Raw genomic sequence first — 15,603 nt, 5'->3', positions numbered from 1 at the left:
ATTTCTACTGTAGCAAAATTTTCCTTTTGGTATGTGCCAAAGCAGTCCCGTGGAGATGAATTTGGTCTCTCCCACCTTATATATAGTATAGAGTAAATTACACACATGAAACTAGCTTTTCTTTATAGCAAACCTATGACGATTTGACATGTCCTATGATGTGGCCTGCTCTACTTTGACAGGATGATTGATATAAGAAGGGACCCTTGGTTTGTCGTGTCTGCAGTTAAGAATCCTCTATAAACGTGTGACTTTATTCTGCTAATTCAGTGTTCATATAATGTAGACAAAGGGATAGCGGTGTACTTTACAGAGGTGATTACTATCTAGTAACTAAACATAGAAATAAGTTTTGCATTTCCTGTGTCCTGACCACCATATTTTTTTTTTATGTTGCCTATGTTTTTAGAACAAGGGATGTATTAAAAAACTGGAAATATGGTAATTCTTTAACATATCATGTTTTATCCCTATGAGTGCTTCACAGGAACCAAGGGACAGCTTCGGGAAATCTAGTTATACCTAGTTCTTATCATCAGAGTAGCTGTCATTTAGACCAGCTGGCAAAGTCCACCAGTCGGTAGAAGGATAAGATCTGACGGATCTTGTTTTAATACTTCACATTCCCAGTTAGTGACCTTTTTTCATAGATAAAAGATTTACCCATTTGCTTGCTGGGACTTGGCTCATTTTTCTTCCCCCTCTGGAGTGTACCCTAAAATGATCACTTTATGATGAAGCCTAGTGTAGTATTCCATAAATGTTGCACTTTTTTCAATCTTGTATTGAGACCAGAGAAGCTGAGAAGGTAGACCTCCTTTCTCTGCCTTCCTCGCATGAATGAAAGGGAAGAGTGATTGCTTGCTTTGTAAACTCACTTATTGGTAACTCTTGGTAAGCAGATATTCAGTGAGTAGGAAATATTTCTGCTGCCTTATTTTCAAATCCCAAGAGTGGAGTTGTGTAGTTAGATAGAACATTTAGGAGCCTGAAGCTATCTTGTTTTTTTTTAACCCCCTAACATAAGAGAAGTACCAGTGATGCAATGCATTGCCTGGTCTTATGGCACTGGAACGTTAACACATTATGATTCCTTTTTTCACTCCCTTTCAGGCCTGTTTTGTGTGTGCAAAAAGTTGAAGAACATTCAGAATTTTTGAATATACTGTATTATCTCGACAACTGACTCTACTGTAACTACTGTTGCTACTTACGACCATTTTGATGTTTTGTGAGTCTTTTTAGTTTCTAAACAATTTTACTGAGGCACTCGATTTATGTTTTATTTATTCAAAAATCTAACATTGTTCTGCCATGGTGTCTTCAAGAAGAATACGGTGTCACATAAAATAGTTTTTTATTCCTTTTATGTCCTTCATACATTTTGATGAGTTGCTTTTATTTCCTTTTAAAAGTCGACGTCTTTTCTTTTACAATTCCATGTAAAAATTAATCTTCCAAACTCGGACATTTATTTTCGAAGTAATATGTTTCAATGGATTGCTTAGTCCTAGGAAATTGGTAATAGAATTCACAAATGCCATTTTATAATTGTGAAAAAGCCTTGTATAATCCTAATACTGTTCTTTATATGTAAACCTGGCGATACTGTTTAGTTATCGATCATCTTTTTATTACAGACCACCTTTTGTCCGTTAAATAATGGGTCCCAGTTTAGCCGCCCAGGACAGAGGGTATTTGATTTTTCCGAATACTTGTTTACTAGGGTTGAGCGATCGGGATTGGAAAAGATCGGATTCCAATCGGTGATCGAGTAAATTTCACGATCGGGATCGGCTGGAAAATGATCGGAAATCGGATTTTAAAATCGATCCTGAAATCTCAAGATCAGCTCAACCCTATTGTTTACTATCAATGCAGTTCTGAATATGGGAGTATGATAGTTTTTCAATGGGGTCCTGCTATGAAGTCCTCTCTGGTATAAGGTTTGCTTCCACTATCTAAGTTGTGTATAATATTTTAAGCAGAATAATAATGCTTAAACATTTAATTGGAAATTAATTCACATAATTAAAAAACAAATCAATGCATAATAACCATATATGTATAGATAATGCTAAACATTGTGGTCTGTAAATCCATTGATTTCTTAAAAGATATCACAGCTTGTTATTGATCACCATTGAAATGACTGATTCAGGACCAAAATAAGTGCGGAAGAGGACATATCGACAAGCACTGTCATTCCATATGATATAGGTTTGCATTTAGTATTGTTGATTGGGCAAGTAATTGTATGCAAAAAGCTTGTTACTTAATCTAAGAACCTAGAAACGTAATGTAATGGCTTGTGAAATTATTAGTACACAGACGATCATTTTACATATGACAAATTATTGTCCATTTAGATAAGTGGACCATAAATTGCCTTAAGGCTCGGCATAGCTTTTGCAATCTGGTCCGTGATGCTACATTGCCAAGATGTATTGCTAATTTGGATTGCACATATTAAAAGCACTTTTGTGCTAAAATCTAAAAATGCAAATATGAGAAAATTCTGAATGCTTTTCAAACTTGAGAAAATTGCTTGAAGGAATTTAATTTTGCACTATAATTTTAGAATTTTTTCTTTCCTGTCTTTTTTTGGCCAGGCGTGTCGAACAAGTGCTTATGGAGAGACCCTCAATTATATTCTCTCAGGCCTTTATGGTATTTCTCCTATATCTCAGAAATACCCAATTTATAGCTCTCCGTTCTCCCTTTATGATTTTTTGTGTTTTTGTTGATTTTGTTACCTTTTGTTTTTTAGTCTTTTTTTATATATGAATATATTACTTTGTCTTTTTTTTGCTGTACAAAAGTCTTAAGATTTAAATAAAATATTATTTGTATTATATGATGGTGGTATGTTAATGTTACAAAATTATTAATGAAGAAAAAAATTTATTTTTGTTACTGGTCTGTTTCATAATTCTTTTTTAAATTGGTATATTGTAAGATATCTATGCAAAAATGTTATGTGACGCATTTTTATTTAAGAATGTAATATGTGTAATAAACAGTAGAATGTGTTTGGCCTGGAAATGATTAAATGTCTCTTGTGCATCATTTAACCTTATGATATATGAACAGCTCAATTCTAGTGGTGGTAGCAGATGGTGAGAGTGTATATAGAAGGTAAAGATGTCACTGAGATACAGGGTTGTGCAAAAGTTTAGGCATGCTCAGAAAAGATGCTCCAAAATAAACTTGCTTTTAGTAATAGATGTGTTGATGGTTTATTTTTGTCAATTAACAATATTAAAGGGATTCTATCATTAGAATCCCTTTTTTAACTAAGTACACATCGTAATAGCCTTAAGAAAGGCTATTCTTCTCTTATTTTTATTATTCTGATCCACGACGATGTTCCTGAGAAATTTCTTCTTTCTTCCATATGTAAATGAGTTTTCAGACAGCACTGTGGGCGTCCCCTAAGCTGTCCGAAAACTCTCCAGTGACGCCTCCATCTTCTTCTCCGGACCGCCTCTTCTCCCATGTCACCATCGCCTCTTAATCCAAAAGCGCTGACTGCGCATGTCCGTCGGCCATTTTTCTGAGGCCAAACAGAAGAGGCCACAGGAAAATGGCCGATGGACAAGCTTTTAGATGAAGAGGCAAGGGTGACGTGGGAGAAGTGGCGGCCCGGAGAAGAAAATGGAGTTGTCACTGGTGCGTTTTCAGACAGTACAGGGGACACCACCAGTGCTGTTTGAGAGTAAGGGAATGCCCCAAATGCTGAAATCTCATTTACATATGGAAGAAAGAAGAAATTTCTCAGGAATGGAGGAGCGGATCAGAATAATAAAGGTAAGAGAAGAATAGCCTTTCTTAAGGCTATTCCTAAGTGTACTTAGTTAAAAAAAGGATTCTAATGATAGAATCCCTTTAAGTGAAAACTAAAAAGAAATCTTAATTGCATCACTATTTGGTGTGAGCGCCATTTGCCTTCACAACAGCATCAATTCTTCAAGGTGTACTTACACACAGTTTTTGAAGGAACTCGACAGGGAGGTTGTTCTGAACATCTTGGAGAACTAAGCATAGATCTTCTGTAGATGTAGGTTTGCCCCAAACCTTCCTTCTCTTACTGTAGTCCTGACAGACTTGCTGATGTTGAGATCAGGTCTTGGTGGTGGCCATATCATCACTTCCAGGCTTCCAGGATTTCTCCTCCAATGGATGGTCACACCAAATATTAACCCATTTATGCCTAGAGCTCCATTATTGGGGGCCACAGGGTGGCTCAGTGGTTAGCACTGCAGCCTTGCAGCACTGGAGTCCAGGTGTTCAAATCCTGGCAAGGGGATAAAACCATCTGCAAGGAGTTGGTATTTTCTCCCCATGTTTGCATGGATTTCCATCCCATATTCCAAAATACATACTGATAGGGAAAAATGTACATTGTGAGCTCTTTGTGGGGCTCACAATCTACATGAAAAAAAAAATTTCCATTATTGGAACTGAAAAATATATAACCAACGGCATAAATGGTTTAATTTGATTTAGATTTCTTTATTGTTCATTAATATAATTGTTAATTGACAAAAAATAAACTATTAATCACTTTAAAGTGATTATCTGTAATAGACGACTTCTTTTTTATGCGGTTCTGCTAATGGTATGGACTCTTCATGAACTTCACTTGTATTAGCTAAAAGTAGGTGTTGCTTTTATTAGTTTGCACTGGAACTTCATAACAGTGGTTGTGAAAATCACCAATTGCAATTCATTTATATCTTAGGTGTTTGTTATTGCATTAGGCTTCTAGCAGGGCATCCCTAATATGACAGATGCTGACCAGAAATGAGTGAGCAGGCAATTCTATGGGAAGAATATGCAAATCTGCCTTCCATGATGTAATTAGGAAGACAGTTGCTGCCTCAGTATTGCAAACCAATAGAGGGCGCTCACTGGAATGTGCAAGCCTGTCTTAAGACAGGATTCCAGTGAAATAACCCAATAATGGCTGCTCCCTTTAGCCTCATGCCCGACCTTCCAAGAGGCCTTTGTTTAGCAATGAAGCTGGGATTATTACCAGGTATAGTCTCTCAATCGAGGACAGGCATTTCTAGGCATTTACTGAGTGTTAAAATACACTAAGAACCAGAAACCAGCAGGGACCTAGGCAGTATCAAAAACAGAGAGATGTGGGATCGGTGTTACTTCTTATGTTAGGACGCCCATTCTGAGCCCTTTAAGGTGCATTTCACATTACATTCACTGTAAAACCCAGTTAAGGGCATTTTCCCTTAATCAACTTTTATCATTTACTCATATGATGAATGAACAATAGGATTGCTTGAGGCCTGACCACTGAGTTTTTTGTTTTTTTATAAATTTTTTTTGTGTTGTTCTAGTGCACACAAAGGAAATAAACATGTGTATAAAAAACATGTATAAATGCAATAATTTCCATGGAGAAATACTTATTTTTCTGGATAAATTTCAGTGGTGCTGACAGTTACGGCCATAACTGTAGTTAATGGAATGGTAGTGTTCATGTGTGATCACCAATTTATTCACATTGGGAAATCCAGTACCTGAATTTTTGTGATTTGTGGTGGTCCCAGAAATCTGATCCCAGCCATCATACATCTATCACCTATCTTGTGGAGCAGTGATAAGTCTTGTTTAGGGGAAAGTATTTTAAGGTTAAAGTGACACTCCATCCAAACTGACATTGCCTATGACCTCCACAAATTCTATGTTTCTCACCTGTTATTCAGCATTCTTGCTCCTTCTGTTTCTATATATTAGGGTGAATTCACACTGAGTAAACGCTAGCTTATTCTGAACTTAAAACACGTTCAGAATAAGCGGCGTCTAAAGCAGCTCCATTCATTTCTATGGGAGCGGGGATACGAGCGCTCCCCATAGAAATGAATGGGCTGCTTCTTTCACTCCGTGCAGTCCCATTGAAGTGAATGGGGAGTGCCGGCGTATACGGCAAGCTCTGCTCATGCCGGAGCGTACACGCCGGCACTCCCCATTCACTTCAATGGGACTGCACGGAGTGAAAGAAGCAGCCCATTCATTTCTATGGGGAGCGCTCGTATCCCCGCTCCCATAGAAATGAATGGAGCTGCTTTAGACGCCGCTTATTCTGAACGTGTTTTACGTTCAGAATAAGCTAGCGTTTACTCAGTGTGAATGCACCCTTAGACTGAGGCAATTCCTTAGGAACAGTGTAAAGAAGTGCGGTGTTAGGGTGCATGCAGACTACGTAACGCCGGGCGTGTATGAGAGCCGTACACGCCGGCATTACGGCAGACTGCCGAACACTTCCCATTCACTTCAATGGGAGCGCTCGTAACAGCGGCGTTTACGAGCGCTCCCATTGAAGTGAATGGGAAGTGTTCGGCAGCCCTGCTGTAACGCCGGCGTGTACGGCTCTCATACACGCCCGGCGTTACGTAGTGTGCATGCACCCTTAGGGTGCATTCACACGGAGTAAAATGGAGTGTAATTTGGAGCGTTTACGGAGCGTATACGGAGCGTTTACGGAGCGGTTACATAAACGCTCCGTAAACGCTCCGTATACGTGCAGTCCCATCATGCGGCACGTTACACCGTGTGAACTCTTACAGACTCCAACCAATGGGGGGATCCATTACATAAGAACCTTTCTACTATATGCTGCTCTGTCCTCACAGATAATTCTTATTTCTTTTCCCGATAAGGAAGAGAGCAGCAAAACATGGCGAGGTGTTTATGGAATAGTTTCCACCTTACTGTTTAGAGTCTGTTTTAATATGTCCACTGTTATAAAAGCTGCTGCCCATGCTAGTCTTTCTTTGTGAGAATCAGAAGGAAAGTCCCTGTCCAGTCTAAATTACATCCCAGCTTCTTTATTCACCGAGGTCACAGCAGAAGCTGTACTGTATTCTGCAGGCTGTGCATGACTAATAGAACATCTCTAGAATAACAAGCACAGACCTATACATTTTGAACACTCGGGGGGGGGGGGGTATTATAAACAGATAATTGCAATATTTCTGCTAGGAAACATTTTTAATAACAATATTTTACAAAGTTACCCTAAGATGCACGTTCGGTTTTCTTATTGCCATTTGTATTAATGGCACATCCCATTTCAGTATTTGTATTTATTGTGTTTTCCTGCAAAATTCTGCAAAACCAGAATTTCTTTTTCCTAATAATGCTGATGAAAAACATTATTGCCAAAGCTGGCAAGATTTATATTTATTGTTATTATTATGCATAATAGTATCTTTCACATTAAGACGCTCATATTCCTGGAATGATGGGATCAATTTAAATCATTTCCAAGAATGTTGCCCGGTGTAGTTTTATTGTATTTAAATATTCATAATGATGTGCTTTGATTAAATTCTGTCTTGGAAAGTACTTTAAATGTCACTGGTTTTCGAAGTTTTAAGCTAAAATGGAAAATGTAATAACTCTGGATATCTGCTTTTTCACATTAAGTTTAGGAAGATTATTTATATTATTGTTTGATATATATTTTTTTTTAGTTGCAGGGATGGAACACCTTGGAAAAAGCACATGGATTTTGAAAATAAAATGCTAGCTAAAATGTCAGGTATGGGTTAGTAGAATAATAAAAGAAAAGATAACAAAAAGATGTAACACTGTGCTTATGTCAATAAACATTTCCACCATTTACAGTTATGTATTTATAGCATGGCCTTCCGTGCACGCACATGGCCGGCCAAGGGTGCCACCCATATATGAGGAGTGGGATCACGTCATAGCTCAGAGGTTATGAAGACTGATATTAAAAACATCCGACTTTATAAAGCTGCGATGATATGTTCACAAGAATGGAATCCCAGCCAGGACTAGGCTTCTCACAAGTGCCAGACCATTGATAGTCCCTCAAAATGTTTGCAAACATGTTTAATTGTCTACAGATGTAAATGTGACTAGGTTCACGGCAAGGCTCCTTTACATTGCAGGCTTTCTTCGGGTTATAAGTGAACTGACTTGATATGATAGTTTTTAGCCTGGAAGCCTTTCTTAGTGTTGAGCGTTTCAATATACATCAAGCTCTCCTTTCTTCCTGTAGAGTTTGTGTTTTCTTAGCTAGTCCTAGGAGATGGGAATGTTTACATACCTCTATTTCTCCTGACTCAGGACCTCCAGTTCCTGCCATTCTTGGACAGCTGCTCAGGAAGAATGAACAGGAAGAGCAGCATGTGGGTGGAAACAGATAAGGAGCTTACAGTTTTTGTCCTTTCTTTCAGCTGGCAGAAACCAAGTGTGTAAATAGCTTACAGAAGTGCTATATTCTTAAATAGTTGTATTATGTACTAGAGCCTAGTCGAGTTACTCTGACATAATATAGGTTACAGTGAGATGAATTAGACGTGGAATAAAAAATTAGAACCAGTTTTATTTGCTTAACTGAAAATCCATTTTATCAGCAGGATTTATTTCCTAGTTTTGAAAGCTCAGAAAGTAGAACATAATTGAATGTTTGGTAATGTGTTGTTCCAAGGCAGTATTTTCTGCAATAACTAGGAAACATATTGTAACAATAAAGGACTTGATCATCTGCTGGCAGCTCCAAACATCTTTAGGGTATGTTCAGCTAAAGCCAAAACAGAAGCTGAAGTCTCTCTCTCCCTCTAAGAGATATGCTTCAATCCTGTTTATATCGTAGCTCAGGCCACAGGAAAAAACAGGAGCCATTTGTTAATCTTATTTTTTGGTGTGTGTATGTCATATATATCTTTATCTATGTAGTGCATTAAAAGTATTTGCCCCTCATCCTATTTCTTCTGCTTATGCTAACTTGTCATTTGTAAAAGCTCATCCAACTAGATTCTTAGTGGGTTGAAAAGCCAGATCCCTGAATCAGCATTAGTACTAGCAACTCTTTAGGCTGGTCTTACACGACCGTAGTGGTTTTTGCGGTCCGCAATTTGCGGATCCGCAACACAAATTTCACTTTAAAAATGAATTCCGCACACATCCGCAAAGTGCATCCGCAACGTTCGTGTGTATCAGTATTATGCGGATCCGCAAAAAATCAAAACACACCACAAAACACACATGTTGATATCCGCAATTGCGGATATACACTGATGTATGTTCAGTGTATATCCACAAAAATGCACGCGCCCATAGACTTCTATTGGACCTTGCGTGCCGTGCCGTAAAAGCACGGCCATTACGGACATGCGGTATACTAGTTGCGGCACGCCACACCACTGACAAAATCTACGATCGTATAAGAGGCTTCATAGAAAATTATGGGACCATAAATGGTCCGCAATTTTGAACCCGCAATTGCGGACCATTTGCGGTGCAAAACTACGGTCGTGTAAGACCAGCCTTATATTGTGGATTACACTTTACCCAATCACTAAATTCTGCAGGAACCTGTTCTACAATTTTACAGGTCAGACATTAAAGAGGACCTTTTATGTCCTCTGGGACATGTGGTTTTATATACAGCTAGAGAGCTGACATTGCGCTGAATTCCATGTACCATCAGCTTTCCCGTTATGTGCCCCGGGCGAAGAGATAGTGCATTTACCAATAACTCTTCACCTTCAGACGGGCGTTCCTGAAGGTCTAACTGGGAACTCTCCTACTGACAATACTGTGTGTAGTACTATACTGTGGGGAAGGGAGGAGGCCTTCCTTACCGCCCAGCCATGACGATAAGCAGTGAGAAACGCTGCCCCCATAGACTAGTACCTCACCACTTAGCGTCATTGCTGGGTAGTAAGGAACACCCCCTAACAGTATAGAGCTATGGACAATACTCCCAGCTAGGCTGTCACGATCGCCCTTCTGATGGTGAAGAGTTAATGGTAAATGCACCGATATCTCTTCACCCAGGGGCACATAACGGGAAACCCTACAGTGCACTGAATTCAGCGCACTGTCAGCTTTCTAGTAGTATATAAAACCGTGTGTGCCATGAAAGGTTGTCTTTTAAGTAATAATTTTGAAGTTTGTCACAAAATTGCTTCGTAAGTAGAGGTTCGAAATTCGATTCGAACAGCCGCTCACTGTTCGAGTGTTCGAATGGGTTTTGAACCCCATTATAGTCTATGGGGAACATAAAGTCGTTAAGGGGGAAACCCAAATTCGTGTCTGGAGGGTCACCAAGTCCACTATGACACCCCAGGAAATGATACCAACACCCTGGAATGACACTGGGACAGCAGGGGAAGCATGTCTGGGGGCATAAAAGTCACTTTATTTCATGGAAATCCCTGTCAGTTTGCGATTTTCGCAAGCTAACTTTTCCCCATAGAAATGCATTGGCCAGTGCTGATTGGCCAGAGTACGGAACTCGACCAATCAGCGCTGGCTCTGCTGGAGGAGGCGGAGTCTAAGATAGCTCCACACCAGTCTCCATTCAGGTCCGACCTTAGACCGCCTCCTCCGGCAGAGCCAGCGCTGATTGGCCGAAGGCTGGCCAATGCATTCCTATGCGAATGCAGAGACTTAGCAGTGCTGAGTCAGTTTTGCTCAACTACACATCTGATGCACACTCGGCACTGCTACATCAGATGTAGCAATCTGATGTAGCAGAGCCGAGGGTGCACTAGAACCCCTGTGCAAACTCAGTTCACGCTAATAGAATGCATTGGCCAGCGCTGATTGGCCAATGCATTCTATTAGCCCGATGAAGTAGAGCTGAATTGTGTGTGTTTAGCACACACATTCAGCACTGCTTCATCACGCCAATACAATGCATTAGCCAGTGCTGATTGGCCAGAGTACGGAATTCGGCCAATCAGCGCTGGCTCTGCTGGAGGAGGCGGAGTCTAAGGTCGGACCTGAATGGAGACTGGTGTGGAGCGATCTTAGACTCCGCCTCCTCCAGCAGAGCCAGCGCTGATTGGCCGAATTCCGTACTCTGGCCAATCAGCGCTGGCCAATGCATTCTATTAGCCCGATGAAGTAGAGCTGAATGTGTGTGCCGTACACTTCACATTCATTTCTATGGGAGCCGGCATGCGAGCGCTCTCCATAGAAATGAATGGGCTGCTTCTTTCACTGCGAGCAGTCCCATTGAAGTGAATGGGAAGTGCCGGCGTGTACGGCTCGGCATGAGCAGAGCTTGCCGTATACGCCGGCACTTCCCACTCACTTCAATGGGACTGCTCGCAGTGAAAGAAGCAGCCCATTCATTTCTATGGGGAGCGCTCGTATGCCGGCTCCCATGTGAAGTGAAGTGTGTGAATGTGAAGTGTACGGCAGCCCTGCTGTAACGCCGGCGTGTACGGCTGTGATACACGCTGGCGTTACTCCGTGTGAATGCAGCCTAAAGCAGTCATTTTTAACTAATCACATCCTTGCATAGCCTGTAGAAAGTCTATTCCACACCTACCTTTAGTATGTAGATTGCCTCAGTGGTTTTTGAATAAGTCCATTTTTATTCATATGCTAACTAGCTTCCAGCCAGCACAGGAAGTTCCCAACAGCCTCCTCTCTGCTATTCTCTCCTATCTGTGTGTGCAAGCAGGAAGTCATCAGCAGCAGCAGCAGCCTGTGCTGTATACACCCATAGGAAACAATAGCAAAGAGGAGTGCATGATGTATGGTGCACCAAGAGTCTAATTAGCATATGAATAAAAACGGACTTATTCAAAAGCCACTGAAGCAATCTACATACTAAAGGTAAGTGTGGAATAGACTTTCTAAAGACTTTCCAAGGATGTTCTTAGTTAAAAATGCCTTTTCCCAATGATAGAGCCCCTTTAGTAAATCCTACTCCTTGACACATAATTGTGCCATATTATGTCAGATATGATTTTCAGAGTCCCAGAATGCTGAGTAGAATACCAGGTAATGCTCTATTAGAAACTGTTACTTTCACCAGGGGTGTAACTACCGGGGTAGCAGCGGCAGCCACAGGGCCCAGGACAATAAGGGACCTGGCGACAGCCGCTACCACTGTGTTTTTTTTTAAATAGGATGTTACTAGAGATGAGTGAATAGTATTCGAAACTGCAGTTTCGAATACCTCGCTCCATAAGAATAAATGGGAGCGGCCGTGCACCAGCCGGTGCCGGCAGCCGGCGCTTAACCCCTTGCTGTTTGCCCGCTCCCATTCATTTCTATGGGAGCAAGGTATTCGAAACTAGAGTTTCGAATAGTATTCACTCATCTCTAGATGTTACTCCAGCCGGTATCAGGCCCTAGTTATTTACCTCCCCTGGCTCCTGGCAGGCTTCGGGCCTACTTGCATGTCGTCCATGATGTCACATGACGGGTACCTGCGTCCTTATGCGTTGCATATGTCACTCAAGATGGCCGACATCAGCAGGGAGCACAGCAGAGCCAGGGAGAGGTAACAGTGTTTTTTATGTTTGTATCACCCCACTGGGTCTCCGATTATTATACTCTGGAGTCTGAAAAGACCCCAGAGTATAATAATCATTCATGGGTTTCCACAATGGGTTTTATTTGCAGGGACCACTATGGGGCATAATACTGTGTGCAGAGGCCACTATGGGGCATAATACTGTCTGCAGAGACCACTATGGGGCATATTTGTGTGTGCAGGGGCCACTATGGGGCATAATACTGTCTGCAGAGACCACTATGGGGCATATTTGTGTGTGCAGGGGCCACTATGGGGCATAATACTGTGTGCAGGGGCCACTATGGAGCATAATACTGAGTTCAGGAGCCACTATGGGGCATATTTGTGTGTCCATTGGCCACTATGGGACATATTTGTGTGTGCAAAGCCACTATTGGGCATATTTGTGTGTGCAGGGGCCACTATGAGGCATTATACTATGTACAGGGGTCACGCTAGTGTCTTTAGTCTTCAGCCGGTAATGCCACTGTACCGAGGTAGAGTGCAGTATCTGTTCAAGGTATGTCTTCAAGATTTCTGCTAAACAGCTCAGAATTATCAGCTTAGCAGTTAGTCTTGCAGATGTAGCTAGAGATGAACTACATCATGCACACTTTTGGATTCCTGCACATTTTGGATTCTTCCCAAGTGAAGATTTCTCTGTGTGTTGGTCTTGTCAGTTCTTCTAGTCTGTGAATTACACCCATTTGAAGCCTCCATGAAATACAGATAAGGGTTATGGCAGAAGCTGGTGGCTTAGATAAATAGATCAGTTTTTGGGGATGTTTACCAAAGAGGTTATAAGTGCAGAAGCAATAACGGCTTATAAAATGCAAAGATCATCTTCATGACATCAGAGTAGCTTGGATGGACTCTTAAGACCAGAGGTCTATGGACTACTAGGTGTGGGGATTATTACTTGGGGCTCACTAAAAAGTGAAGATTTGTGCTGGATTCTCTCTGCCTGCCTCTAGTGTCGGTTCCTAAGGTCATCTATGTAAGTGTTAGGTTTCTATTTATTTTATTTTATTACACTGTTTTGTGTCATATTACTATACGTAATTCATTACTCGTTTTAGCATGTTTTATCATTGTGACTTTTTTCGTCATGTGAACCCTTTCCCGCTACAGACATTTTTTTTTATTTTCGTTTTTTACTTCCTTCCTTCCAAAAGCCGTAACTTTTTTATTTTTCCATTCACAGAGCCATATGAGGGCTTCATTTTTGCGGGACAAATTGTACTTTGTAATGCTATCATTTAATATTCCGTGCTGATGTACTGGGAAGCTGGGATAAAATTCTGAATGGGTTGGAATTAGAGAAAAACTGTGTGTGACATTCTTAAGGGCTTTTTTTTTTTCGGCATGCACTGTGCAGCCAAAATGGCATGTCACCTGTATTCTATAGGACAGTACAATTACGGAGATATCAAATATAGTTTTTCTTGGAGTCACCATATACTAACACCGATAACTTTTTTTAATATTTCCGTATATGGGTATGTATAAGGCATCTTTTTTTTCCAGATGTACTTTTTTTTTCTATGATTTTTGAGAACGTCTATTGTATTGAGCACGTTTTCATCAAGTTTTTAAGGGAGGCAAAAATTAAAAAAAACAGCATTCACCATATGGAAAAATATATTTATGATATTGTACACTGAGCATTTTCAGATGCAGAGGTACTTAATGTGTGTGCGTGTTTTACATGTTTATTATTTTTTTATTTATGTAGATTGTGAGCCCCACATAGAGCTCACAATGTACATTTTTCCCTATCAGTATGTCTTTTTTGGAATATGAGATAGAAATCCATGCAAACACGGGGAGAACATACAAACTCCTTGCAGATGGTTTTTTGCCCTTGGTGGGATTTGAACACCAGGACTCCAGCGCTGCAGGGCTGCAGTGCTAACCACTGAGCCACTGTGTGGCCCCTCATGTTTAATAATTTTTAGGTCTGATATAGGGAGAGGGGGATTACTTTATATCCCTATAGCACATCGTGTAATGGAAGTACTGTGATAACTTGCATGGGAGCCATCAATAGGCAGCAATCCATGTTAAAATCGCAGCACACATGCAACGCAGGGAGAATCGTTCCTCAGCCAGCTTTGACAAAGTCATAAGAAGGGTTAATATCTAAGATCAGTGTGGGCAATGAACGCAGGCATTGCCACTGGGTCTCGTCTATATAATACAACGCAGATTCGGCAGCTATGGCAGCCACTTAGCTCTTGAACAGTTACCAAAACACCTACTATTACTGTGGATGTCAGGAAGGGATTACACTCCATTTAATAAATTCTGTCATGTTCTTGAACAATTTCACATGCTAAAGCTTAGCTGATGTACATTATGCTCCCTGTTCAGAATATAGTCTGGAGAATACAAGTGTAGTAGTAACATAACATAATTTGGGATTATGTAGTGATAGAAGGCAGTAACTGAAGGCTTCCTGCAAGGGTGTGAATTGTTGACAGTGATCGGGTGGTGCATCTGGGGGAATAATAATTATTTAGATAGATCAGCTGGTTTTGTACAGATCATTCAGGCACAGTCACACTTCATGTACAGGGCAGTTTAATATGTTGGTGGGCCCTGTGTAAAGATTTCAGAATTGGGCCCCTTTCATCACCACCACCTAGAAAAAAACTGATCTCCACAAATTATAATGCTCTCTCAATGGCCCCCCACATAATATATTGCTCCTTAGTGGCTCTAAAACAGTATAGTGGCTCCCTAGAGGCCCATACAAAATTCCTCTTATAATATTTCCAAGTTGCCCCCACAGATTCATGTCCCCCTTCAGGTTCCCCCACAAATTCATGTTCCCCCACCCCCCTGGTTGCCTCCACCTTGTCACCCCCCAAGTTGCCACCATGTCATACCCCCCCTCAGGTTTTCCACACAGTATCATGTCCTCACTCCAGAAGTGTGGGTTGCAATCCCCTGGGGGAAGTCGGGTTGCAAGCCACTCACATGCACATTGCTATGGCACTGGTGGGACAGGAAATCTCCGTCACTAGCCTTACAGAAAACGCAGTGGTGCATAGCAGAATCCACGGTGCCCACCCTGATGCTGGACATGTGCCAATGAGCTCTTGTCTGACTCTCTCAGCACCAGTACTGGCTCCAAATAAGACAGGTCTGCCCACCTTCCTTGTAATTCATATACTGACCTCCTTACTCCCTCAATCTAAGTAAACAAAATAGTCACCACCCTTATGGGCAGTTACAGCAGCTCACACGCTCAACTGTCCAAGAATAGGCAGCTAGAACAG

The 15,603-nt window shown here is 41.1% G+C and overlaps 1 protein-coding gene across 1 annotated transcript in view; it reads left to right on the top strand.

Moving 5' to 3' along the window:
• The first annotated feature begins 13,192 nt into the window (after positions 1-13,192).
• The window catches only part of CPO (carboxypeptidase O), a 152,578-nt gene continuing 150,167 nt past the window's right edge, over positions 13,193-15,603 (top strand). The window contains exon 1 of the mRNA XM_075284339.1: positions 13,193-13,316. The gene's annotated coding sequence lies outside the window, so the exon portion shown is untranslated. The remainder of the gene's footprint in view (positions 13,317-15,603) is intronic.

This window comes from Leptodactylus fuscus, chromosome 8 (genome assembly GCF_031893055.1).
Source record: "Leptodactylus fuscus isolate aLepFus1 chromosome 8, aLepFus1.hap2, whole genome shotgun sequence".
Classification (NCBI taxonomy): domain Eukaryota; kingdom Metazoa; phylum Chordata; class Amphibia; order Anura; family Leptodactylidae; genus Leptodactylus; species Leptodactylus fuscus.
This window is presented reverse-complemented; position numbering and strand designations above follow the sequence as displayed.